The following is a 12,624-nucleotide window of genomic DNA, read 5'->3' as shown; positions in this document are numbered from 1 at the left end:
AATTCTTTTTTTTTTGCTCTTTAGGGCCTCTGTATAGCATATGTGTATGAATTGCACATATTTTACAGGTTCATTTTCCATAACTTTTTTAATTTTAGCTACCTTCAAATTGAATGTTCAGATTTTAATACTTCATGGTATAGTTATAATTGTTATTATTACTTTTCCAATAATAGGAGCAGTTGGAACTTTAACTTTTAAGTGTAATTCAGGCAGAAATGATGATTCTATAAGTATAGGTATTGCCATCTATCCAAAGTATCTTCAAATTTAAAAACCCGATTTGTAGTTATAGACATTTACAGTTAAGCATTGCATTAAAGAAGTCAAGTGCTATATTACAGTTGATATATGATACATGGTTTGCTCTGTCATGCAGTAAAAAAGCTATGAAGGTATTATTGAGAAGTGAGCTCTAGAATACTGATAGATTGTGAAGCTTAAGAAATAATCTATTTCAACACTAGTCTTTTATATGCTTAGTTTTAGAATATATACTGCAGTAATGTATAGCCAGAGTTTATATATATATAAAACATTAGTAATAATCCTATAATCCTATCAGGTAGAGAATACAAATGCAATATCTATTTCAGAGATGAGGAAGCCAATTTGAAAGAGATGAAGGGACCTCCAAAGGTCACACTGCTAGGTAATGGCATGGAGGAATAGATGGGAAACAAGGATGGAAAATGGGAAACCAATTTAGAGTCTACTGAAACTAACCAACCAAGAGGTGAGGAGGTGAGGAGGGACAGAATGAAAGCAGTGGTAATAGCACTGAAGGGTAGAAAACATGCCTGGGATATTAAGAAGGTAGAATTATCAGAATGTGATGATTAAACATGAGGCTCTGGAGTAGGAAAAAGCTTTCACATAGTTCAATGAATGGGTGATGATTCTTTTCATGAAAAGAGATAAGACAGATGAAAAAAAGATTGAGAAATTGGTAAATGTGACAAATTCAGTTTTGGCTATGTTGAGATAAGATATCCATGGGAAATCTATGTGGAAATATGCAGTAGGCTACTGATACATATTCCTAATATGCACAAGAGAGGACTGGACTAGAAAGAGATTTAAGTGTTATCATTGTGTATTCCATCAATACAGTTAAAGCTATGATTGTGTGTATATTATGCCAACTTCAACATTATATAAGAATGCCTATAGGATGAAAAGAATAAAGGAAAATAGATATGCATTTAGAAAACTTACCTAGTTCATAGTTTAGAATTGAGGTGATTTTCTATAAGCCAGTTTCTGAGTATTTTCTCATTAATTCCACAAGAATTTGAAGCATCTTTGTTTGAAAATTGTAACATTTTGCTGAATAGTTCCATTTACACCATCCATTTATGTAATAATACCGTACATTCAGGTAGTGCCTGAGGTTGAGTAGGCTATTCTGCCTTTTTTTCATGCACCAAACCTAAACATTACATTGACCTTCACAAGGGAGAGGACCACATGTAAAGTAAGAATCCAAAAATTGACACCACCTTCAGCAGTGATTTAAAAGCTCAGGACCCATGTTCAACAGTCTCTTGCACTTCTTTGATTTCATGGCCCAAATGTATCACTTAACTTTACCTTATACCTTCCATAGTCAAACATTTCAAGAATAATTAGAGTAATTTGTTTGCTGCTATTTAAACTCCTTTGCCCTTCTGATTCTATTGCTCTTCCTGGGCAAAACCCCACTCCCAATGAACTCATTACACCCTTAATTTGTGACTGTCTTGGAATCTGAAAGCTGCTAGAGAGTTACACCTACCAGGGATTCATGATCAACAACTTCAATATTGCCACTCAATCCGAGTAAGTTTCTGTGGATGATTAATTCGTAACTGTCCCAAAAGTTTTTGGAATCTCCTCTGCTTTTCTCAAACTGGACAGCCTCCCTCCTTCCCCACTGCTTTACAAAAACTATTTAATTATCAAATTTACTTTCCTACTAAAGGAATTTCAAATCTAACTATTGATACATCTTCATCCATACTGTTCTTCCCTTATGTAATTTCAGCAGAGATACTCTACTGTCCCTCCTACTATTAAAACCAATCCCTCCATCCTTGACTGCTGATTTTCATTCCCACTGGCCTTTTCAGGACTTCACACTGTTAGTCATTGTTTCTTATGTAACCAATACTGTGTCACTAAACTAATAAATATTTTTAGTCATGTTAATTGAATTTACTGAAGCAGTTGAAACTGTTGACTTATTTTTATTTTATAAACATCTATATTTTCAAAAAAATCATTATTTGTGCAGTACTATATGAAAGGTTCAATAAAGCAATGCACACAAGTAAAATAAAACTGTTATTTTAAAGTTAACATTTAAGTTAAAAAGAAACAGGTGGAAAAAACCTGCTAAATTTCAATTACATCATTCAATGACAATCTTATTTAAGATTTTGTGAGAGAAGTTAGAAAATTCATATTTCTTCTTTCTGTAAATTATCTGAAGTTTTTGTTTTCTTGTTGATTGTCTAAGTTTTACTTTTTATCATAGTAATACACCCTTATCAAAGGAATGTAGTGATTTATAAGTTCTGATAAAAAGGGGAAAGAAAAAGCAAACCCACACATCTCCCTTCCATCCAATCCTACTCCCTAAAGCTAACTTTTTAATTTCTCCTATTTTTCTTCATGAGGTTCTCATATAATGCTAGGAAATGTCTATGCTTCTTGTTTAATCAAGTTTAGACAATAACTCATATGATGTACATCTGCTTCTTCTATCCTCCCCTCTTTTATATTTAAATAATATTTTTCTGTTGTTTCCTTTTTAACCTTGACAATGTGCTTAAATCTCTACTATGCTTTTAACTCTTGAAAATAATTCTTGATTTTCTATTATATAAAGTGATTGGCTTATTCCTACTTTTTCCTTTACCTTTCCTACACTACTTTTATGTCCTTTTATCTTCCACTTTTACTCTGACATTCTCTCCTGCAAATGCAAACAAGTGTTTTCAACTTTCCCATAGACTAACTGTAAAAGCTTAAAATAAATAGATGTTAACAAGTTATTACTATATAATTATCATTCAATATCATATTGTTACAGATTTTTAAGCTATTTGTAGATATGTGTGCTCTATGAGACGTGCTTTTCATAAGTGAAACTTTGAATATAACAAGAAAATAATATTGTGATACAGTTTGGATGTAATTTCTCTTAAAATTTTGCTCTACAAATATAATTCATAGTTTCAATAATAGTGTTGAAATATGAACATGAGTCACCACAATGCAAATGATAAATGAAACCATTATTGTGGTTAAGAAAGCCCATGAAATGCGTTTGAAAGAGAAGTGAGCTCAGGACCAAGCCTTGAGTAGTCCAAATTGCTTTGGAAAGGTTAAAAATGAAAACCTTACAAAGGATAATGAGAAAGAGAAGTCAGAGAGATAATAGGTAGAACAATAGTGTAGTATCAAGGAAGCCAAGAAAAATGAGCATTTCAACAAGGAGAAGTGGACATGCAGCTCAAGATGGTGGACTGGGTGCCTGTATTTGTCTCCTGTCTCCCTTCTGAGACCCTGTAAGAAGAAATTCATATGGTCAATGAATAGAGGAAGAATTTCATTAACAAATGGGACACTTTGATATATTTCTGGAAGAATAAGGAAGGATGTGAGTTTAAGGATTAAACAGGTGGAGTAACTAAAACCTAGAATAAAGTTTAAGGGATCTAAAGAAAGGGCTAAAAACCATGTGCCTACTGGAAGCCTGAAAAAGCTCTGAAATCAAAGTTAGCTAAGGGTGGGTATAAGAAATTGGGCCAAAGGGGGACTGAAGGTATATACATTGAACGTCTGTTTCAGTGAAATATTGGAATCCATTCTCTTCCCTGTCCTTACATGCAAAAGGACCAAAGGGCTTGTCTTTTAACAACATGAGTGAACTTTCCCTGGAAAGCTAAAGTTCTTAATGTGAATAGCGGCACAGAATGCAAAACCTTCTCATTCTGACACATGAGTGTCCGCAGCCTGACAGCCAGTTCCTTGCCCTCACATCAAGGTAGAGCTGACTGTCGACCCACCTCTCCCAGCCACCCACACCCTCACCTCAGTAGGGAAGTAATTCTACAGAATTGGGAAACACACAGCAATGTCCAAGCCTCTCAGACTTAATGTTTATATGCAATGCTAAATTAACAGTTTCTATTAAAAATTACTGAGCTTACTGAATGGTTATAGAATTTATATCAATATGCAAAAAGCAGGAAAATGTAAATTATTCTAGAAAGGCATTGATTAAGACTAGAATTGTTCTTAATTCAAAAAACTTCTATATTACTATTTGATCTCTCTTCAAAAAAAAAAAAAAAAACCAATTGAAGACCATGTTCATAGGAAGTACATATTCTTGAATGCTTTCCCAAGTAGGTGGCTTATATTAAACACTTAGTCTGAAAATAAAAATAGAATGCGATTGTGGATGATTCCATTATTTGCATCACAGTCATCTACAATTCCTGCTGGGTTTTACAAACCTCTCATTGCAGAGGCAGGCATTATAATGGATATTTCTGCAAACTTGACAAACACCTCTGCAGGGGTTTGAATATAAAAATTACATTTAATCCGCTGTGACCATAGAGTTAGCTATAAAAATCATTTCAGAATATTGTGGTTTTACACTTCTTTGAAAAAAAGTAGGCCTTTCTAAAAATAACAGAGGCTATATACATAGGCAAATTATTTCCCTTCAAGGACAAATAAAATTTTACTTTATAAACTACTGGAAAATGTCTTGGCTTGGATCCTCTTAAAGCAAAGCTTGAAACAAAATTCACTTGTAGTTAGTTTAATTGAAATTTATCACAGAGAGCAGGAGTGTGGAATGGGGTGGGTTTGAGGAATGAACTAGTGAAAAGGGAGGCTGCATTATGGAGATGACCACTTCCACAGGCAGCTGGAGCTTTGTTGCACAGGACCAGAGCCTTATGAAATGCACTCAGAATAATCTCCTTGGCAGACATATCAATGGGCTTCCATCCCTGAGGGTGACTCCACAGGCAGTTAACTCTTGTGCATTTACAGTATGCCTTCAAGTTGCAGCTGAGTGAAACTGGTTGCACCTACACAGACCTGGCTGCAGCGGTTGTTGCAGGAGCAAAACTTCTGGCCAAGATCATTCAAACACACAAAAATTGTCCAAAATACAGAGCGGAGAGCTTTAGAAGATTGGAAGTACATAAGTGACTTGATCAGATTTTCCTCTGCTGGCACTGTGAAAAACTATCTTCACACATTTACAAATGTATATTGCATACCTGCTATGTGTCAGATAATTCATTAAGTAGTGAGGATATAATGGAGGGCAAAACAAATGCAATAATTGTCCTTAGGTAGCTTACAATATGATACAAGGGAAGATATTACCCTAAAAACTGAGTGTAACCAAGCATCCTAGGATCTGTCTGCCTGTCCAGTGCCCCATGGAGCCAATCTCACAGGTCACTGCATTGTAAACAAAACAAACAAATCTAGCTCCAAAACTATTATAGGTAATACAGAATTTTACTAATGGTTTGGCGGGTAATGAACATGGAGGCAGCGTTCTGCAAAACAGCAAAATGTATTAAATACCGCCCTTTAACATCTTCTCTCTTTCGCCAAGTTTTTATTCCTACAACTGCTATATCTCTCCCTCGACACACCTTTGCCTCTCCCTCAACACTACTGTCTTGGTCTCCCTTCAAGGTCTCACTATCTCGGTCTGATGCATGGCAAGTTCATACTTTCATTTCTGCTCTCATTAGAATTCTCAGCCCAATTCTGAAGACTTTATTTTATTTTATTTTATTTTAATTCAATCAACATTTATAATGAATTGGTACATGTGAGGCATTGTTCTAAAAACTTTACAAGTATTAAAGTGAAAGGATGGAAAACATATAGAAACAAATATGAACTAAAAACCAAAAGAAGTTTAAATTGGTCTATGAATATCATACAAGATATGAAATGCATCACTAGGGACAGAAAAGAACATTACAGTCTGATAATAGCTTCACTTCTTCAAGGAGATAGAGCAAAGCATTTTCCCAGAATCCACTGTGTACAGCACCAGGCTCCTCACTCCTCTTCTGGTCCAGATGGAATCTTCTCCGGTAATATCTCACTCCTTCCTAAAGCAGCATTTTTTCAGACCCTTCTCTAGGGCTATAGTGGCTCCAAAGTGACACAGAGAGGATAATAAAAAAAGAAAAGAAAAATAAAAACAGTCCTTAGGTCCCTTTGCCATCCTTGGAGTTGGATAGTGCAGGAGCAAGAAAAAGAATTGAGGAAGTAACTTGGATAATGAATGGGAATAGATTCAGAATGCACGCAGAAAGATTGACCTTTGTTAGAGAATTCATCAGTTGTCACAGTGGGGAGAAATGTGAAAAGACTGTAGATGCAGATAACCTAATATTTGGTGGTGGGAAGTCTGATGGCATTTTTTAAAATGAACTACAGACAAAGTCATCAGCTAAGAACGTATATGTAGGCAACAGGTTTATTTTTATACCAAGAATTGTGTCGAGGGAATTATGCACAGAATCACAAAGTTACATAATTTATGAATCACCTCATTAATTCACTACTGAATAAGACAGGTCCTAAGAGTAATGGAAGAATATAAAAAATGATATACCCTTGAAGATTGTGGTGGGTTGAATAATGACCCCAAGTGGTCCATATCCTAATTCCTGGACACTTTGAATGTTACCTTATACAGTAAAGGGATTTTTGCAGACGCAATTAAGAATCTTAATACAAGGGCACAGAAAACTAATACAAACATCAAAGAGAAATCTGAAGCAATTCATTTTTTTTACTTATCTTTTGGAATACTCATGGCTATTCTAGCAGTGTATTGGAACTGGCTTGTTCCTGCTTGCAGGAGTTGGTTGTGCATCTCTTCATGTCTTGGTAGCTTGAGATCAACCATGATGGGAGTATCTACAACGTGAAAAGTATCACAGGCTACATATCAGAGTTCTCACTGTCCTCCAACCCCAGAGAACTGGCTGTTAAACAGCATTCTGCTGGTAATTCAGCACCTAAGATCACAGTCCCGGAATCAGAAATAAAAACATTAGATGGAATGAAGATCAGTTAAAATGTATCCCTGCTCCACTCCAATCCTCTCTGTTTGCTTTGCTCCAGATAAAGTACAGACAGAATGGATCCTGTGCTACTCTCTCTATTTCTGGTACCTGAATTGGTTTTGCCAAGCAAACAGTGAGATGCAGCAAAGTCATTCTTATTTCCTGATCAGTTTATCACAGAAAATATGGCAATTGGAATGGGCTTGAGTATTCTTAGACTTCACTTTTCTCCTCTAAACTATGTAGTGGGTATTAAATGTTCTACCCTAAACCTAGGAGACTTTTTCTTCTTTTAATCTTTGTCCAGAATTTTCAATTTATGGATAGTTCCAAAGGAACTGAGAAAGGTTATGAAAGAAAACTCCTACTAGAGTATATTTATCTATGTGAAAGAAGCTGAATAGCATTAAGGTTTTATGTCAAGTTCTGCAGGAATATAAGAAACTTACTTGGTTTTTATTAAGCTTTTATTTATTTTACTATGTATCTCTCTGGAAATCTTATCATCTTGATATGCTACAAATTAAATAAAAACTTCAAAAAATTATTGGAAGATTTCTGAATAAAATGAATAATTAGCTCAGATTTCCTTGACAACCAGTCATTTCACACAATTCAATTTCTCCTCAAGCAGACTTATGAAAACAATTTGAAATTCTATCTATGGAAATAAGAATTTTTATCTAGAAAACAATGTGCATCATTTTATTAACTCCCTTAATATGTCTTAAAAGCTTTGAAGAATTAGTTAATAAGTGCTTACAAATAATAAGGTAAATTTCTTAAATATGAATCTAATTTAGGTTTTTTCTGGTTTCCCACATGAAAACTTGTTATTGTCATTCAAGAAATAAAATCCCAAAGGATGTAAAGTTTTGATAACTGACATTGTAATGGTGAATATATCATTCTTAACATAAGAAAGGAACCATGAACTTTGAATTACTGTTTAAGAGTGGAAAATGTATGTTCAATAATTTTAATCTGACTTCCTTTCCTATTGTCAGATTAGTCTACACACACTGTCTCCATCGCTATACTTCCTCTCCTCTCTCTCTTTTTTTTTTTTTTTTTTTTTTTTTTTTGCGGTATGCGGGCCTCTCACTGTTGTGGCCTCTCCTTTTGCGGAGTACAGGCTCCGGACATGCAGGCTCAGTGGCCATGGATCACAGGCTTAGCCACTCCGCGGCATGTGGGATCTTCTCGGACCGGGGCACGAACCTGCGTCCCCTGCATCGGCAGACGGACTCTCAACCACTGCACCACCAGGGAAGCCCTCTATACTTCCTCTCTTCATCTCATGGTCTGCAATCTGGCATTTAACCTCACCACACCACTCAAGGTGTTTTCTTAAAATTGATCAAGTATCTGTTCATCAAACGCACCAGCTTTTTCTCAGTCTTTATCATTCTTGACATCTTATCAAAATCTGTTTAAACCTGAAAATATTTTCTTTTTTTAAATTTTACTTGGGTGAATAGGTTCCTCTGTACCTTTCACTGTCTCTCCTCAATCTACTATACTACAAAGCTATAGTCATCAAGACAGTATGGTACTGGCACAAAAACAGAAATATAGATCAATGGAACAGGGCAGAAAGCCCAGAGGTAAACCCACACACATATGGTCAAATTATCTTTGATTAAAGAAGCAAGAGTGGTGCTGGGAAAACTGGACAACTACATCTAAAAGAATGAAATTAGAACACTTCCTGATACCATATTAAAAAAATAAACTCAAAATGGTTTAAAGACATATATGTAAGGCCAGACACTATCAAACTCTTAGAGGAAAACATAGGAAGAACACTCTATGACATAAATCACAGCAAGATCCTTTTTGAGCCACCTCCTAGAGAAATGGAAATAAAAACAAAAATTAAAAAATGGGACCTAATGAAACTAAAAGCTTTTGCACAACAAAGGAAACCATAAGCAAGGCAAAAAGACACCCCTCAGAATGGGAGAAAATATTTGCAAATGAAGCAAATGACAAAAGATTAATCTCCAAAATGTACAAGCAGCTTATGCAGCTCAATATCAAAAAAACAAACAACCCAATCCAAAAATGGGCAGAAGACCTAAATAGACATTTCTCCAAAGAAGATAAACAGATTGCCAACAAACACATGAAAAGATGCTCAACATCACTACTCATTAGAGAAATGCAAATCAAAACTACAATGAGGTATCACCTCACACCATTCAGAATGGCCATGATCAAAAAATCTACAAACAATAAATACTGGAGAGGGTGTGGAGAAAAGAGAACCCTCTTGCACTGTTGGTGGGAATGTAAATTGATACAGCCACTATGGAGAACCGTATGGATGTTCCTTAAAGAACTAAAAATAGAACTACCATATGACCCAGCAATCCCACTACTGGGCATATATCCTGAGAAAACCATAATTCAGAAAGACACATGTACTCCATCGTTCATTGCAGCACTCTTTACAATAGCCAGGACATGGAAGCAACCTAAGTGTCCATCGACAGACAAATGGATAAAGAAGATGTTGCACATTTATACAATCAATATTACTCAGCCATATAAAGAAACAAAACTGAGTTGTTTGTAGTGAGGTGGATGGACCTAGAGTTGGTCATACAGAGTGAAATAAGTCAGAAAGAAAAACAAATACCGCATGCTAACACACATATATATGAAATCTAAAAAAAAAAAATGGTTCTGGTGAACCTAGGGACAGGACAGGAATAAAGATGCAGACGTAGAGAATGGACTTGAGGACATGGGGAGGGGGAAGGGTAAGCTGGGACAAAGTGAGGGAGTAACATTGACATATATACACTACCAAATGTAAAATAGTTAGCTAGTGGGAAGCAGCCACATAGCACAGGGAGATCAGCTCGGTGCTTTGCAACCACTTAGAGGGGTGGGATAAGAGGGGTGGGATAAGGAGAGTGGGAGGGAGATGCAAGAGGAAGGGGATATGGGGATATATGTATACGTATAGCTGATTCACTTTGTTATACAGCAGAAACTAACACAACATTGTAAAACAATTATACTCAAATAAATATGTTAAAGGAAAAAAACAAAAAACAAAAAACTACCCCCTATATCAATCATTCCATTTAGATATTGGTCTGGATGTGTCCATTCACCCATTTGTCTGGTTTGTTTACACTTGGCATTTTTCCCTAAAGGACTTAAGAAAGCTTATCCTTCCAAATGTAGGTGTTCCTCCAGGATTCTACTCCTGTGCCCCATCTATATTTCTAAATATTTGTCTTTAGTGGGCACTTCTATTTCTGTTTCCAATTTAGAATTTCCCACAAACTAACTTCTTCAGTAGATATCTGTTGTTAGTGAGATCACTTTTCTTCTAAACATATAATACAAATATGTCTGGATCAATTAGAATTCTCCTAATCTCATGACTACATACATATTCCATAGGTTTGGCAAGCCCTGTGAATTCTACATCTGCAATTTCATTCTCATCTATCCCCTTCTTTATACTTCTAATTACAACACTCTTTGCCTCTTGCCTAGATCAGTGGCTTTCAAATGACTTTTCCTACAATTCACAGAAGGTGAATAATGTACCTATCCAAAATTCACTTTCAAGAGCTTTTCTACATTCCAGTCTATAGAGCACAAGAGAGGCTTTAGGTGCAATTCCAGTGAACTAGCTGGAACACCATCTCCTTTACCATCAATGAAGGAAGCTATTAGAAAGCAAGTTCATGAGAGTGGCATCATTACAGAGATTTAAACTAGAATGTATTTTTATTAATTTTGTTTAAAGTAAATCAGTCACAAAGTTGGGTTTGATTTACCACCTACTTAATCCCTGGACAAGAGACTTAACCTGCCTGTGCTTCAGTTTATTCATCTGAACAGGGGATAGCCTGGATACTTTTCTCATAGGGTTATTGTGAGGATTAAATGCATTAATAAATGCAAAGTGATTAGAACAATGCCTGATACATAGTAAGTTTTAGTAAAAATTAGCGATTCACACAGTATTTATGACACAAGGGCCACTGCATTTCACTAGTGTGTGGGTAGTTGCAGTAAGGAACTACTTTCCTAGACTGTTTTGATTACTATATTGTTTGTGGTTGCTGCTGTTGTTTACTGTGTAAATTCAAACTCAGTTCTAGAAGTGAGGTTTTAATAGAGGGTGGAGTGAGGGGTAGTATCAATGGGAGAAGTTTTATATTCCATCACTTGTCTTCAATCATATCTCCAATCAAAAACTGCTCCAGAATTTTCTGACTCAATTCCTTTTCTTATTGTTCTCTTTTTTGAGATACCCTTTTAATTCCTAGCTCTGACTGCATATGTTTGAATGATTTGCCTAAAATCACATAACCTTTTAGTTACAATAAACAGGAATAAAATCTACCTTATAATAAGTATGGTTTGGATTTTATTCTAAAAGAATTTTCTTATGTTTCTTCATATTGAAATCCATCTACCACTTTCATAATACCCACCCACAACTTTATGATATCATCATGCAAATGATATTTGCCAGCTTGATATTTCAATACCCAGTAGAGCTTAGTGCCATCTAAAACTTTGGAGATTTTATTATTCCCATAACAATTTACAAAATAATCAGCAAATCCCAGCTCCAACTCAACCCCAGAGGACTATTCCATTTTGCCAACATGTTACTTCCCATACCTAAGGTATTTCACCAGCCATGACAAAACATATTCCTTCATATTATTTCTCTTCACTCTCTGTTTAATTTTAAATAATACTTATCAATAAAATTATCAAAAGGTTTTGGAAATCTATAAAATTACATCTAATAGGCCAGCATTTAATACTGCGATTCTCAAACACTTGAATTAGAATAATCTAGGGTTCTTGTAAAAAATGGAAATATTGGGCCATACTCAAGATCTATCCAATCAGAATTTCTGGAGTGCTCCTAAAAACCAGCATTTTTAATGTTATACTAAATGTTGTAAGGTGCAGACTGTGCAGTGTCTTTAAGAATGAAGGCTGCATCCTTGGGAGGTCTCAGGAGAACCTGGGTCTTCAAATGTACCACCTGGACTCCATTAGTGGGATTGTTCTATTCCTGCTATTCCTTCAGAGACAGGATTAGATGAAAGATGTAATTTAAGATCTACATGCAAGTTGTCCTCAGCCTATAAATCCTAGGAATCTGCATTTTCATGACATATCCCAGATATTTCATATATTAAGAACAATTGAGAACTGCTGCACTAATCATTACTTGCTAAGTGTACATTTTTTAATGTTACATACCTCTTCATATATTTTAAGCTCTTCTTTGTACCAGACAGGATTTCCAGACAAAATGTGGATGGAAGACTATACAGAATTATGTTAGGAAGAATCTTGGTAAAAATTCAGCTTCCTGGGTCTTTCCCTTAGATACTCTGATTTAGTAGGCTTGCAGTGGAGATTGGAGATATTTATTTTTTACTGAGTCACTAAGCAATTTTATGTCCAGGCAGGTGAGGGAACATCTGGCATTTTCTTTTATCTCCATAAG

General features: G+C 35.5%; 1 protein-coding gene across 5 annotated transcripts in view; it reads left to right on the top strand.

Annotated features, from left to right (window-relative positions):
* CNTN5 (contactin 5) overlaps positions 1–12,624 on the top strand; it is a 1,356,013-nt gene that overhangs the window by 976,412 nt on the left and 366,977 nt on the right. The gene's annotated exons all lie outside the window — the stretch shown is intronic.

This window comes from Kogia breviceps, chromosome 7, assembly GCF_026419965.1.
Source record: "Kogia breviceps isolate mKogBre1 chromosome 7, mKogBre1 haplotype 1, whole genome shotgun sequence".
NCBI classification, from domain to species: domain Eukaryota; kingdom Metazoa; phylum Chordata; class Mammalia; order Artiodactyla; family Physeteridae; genus Kogia; species Kogia breviceps.
This window is presented reverse-complemented; position numbering and strand designations above follow the sequence as displayed.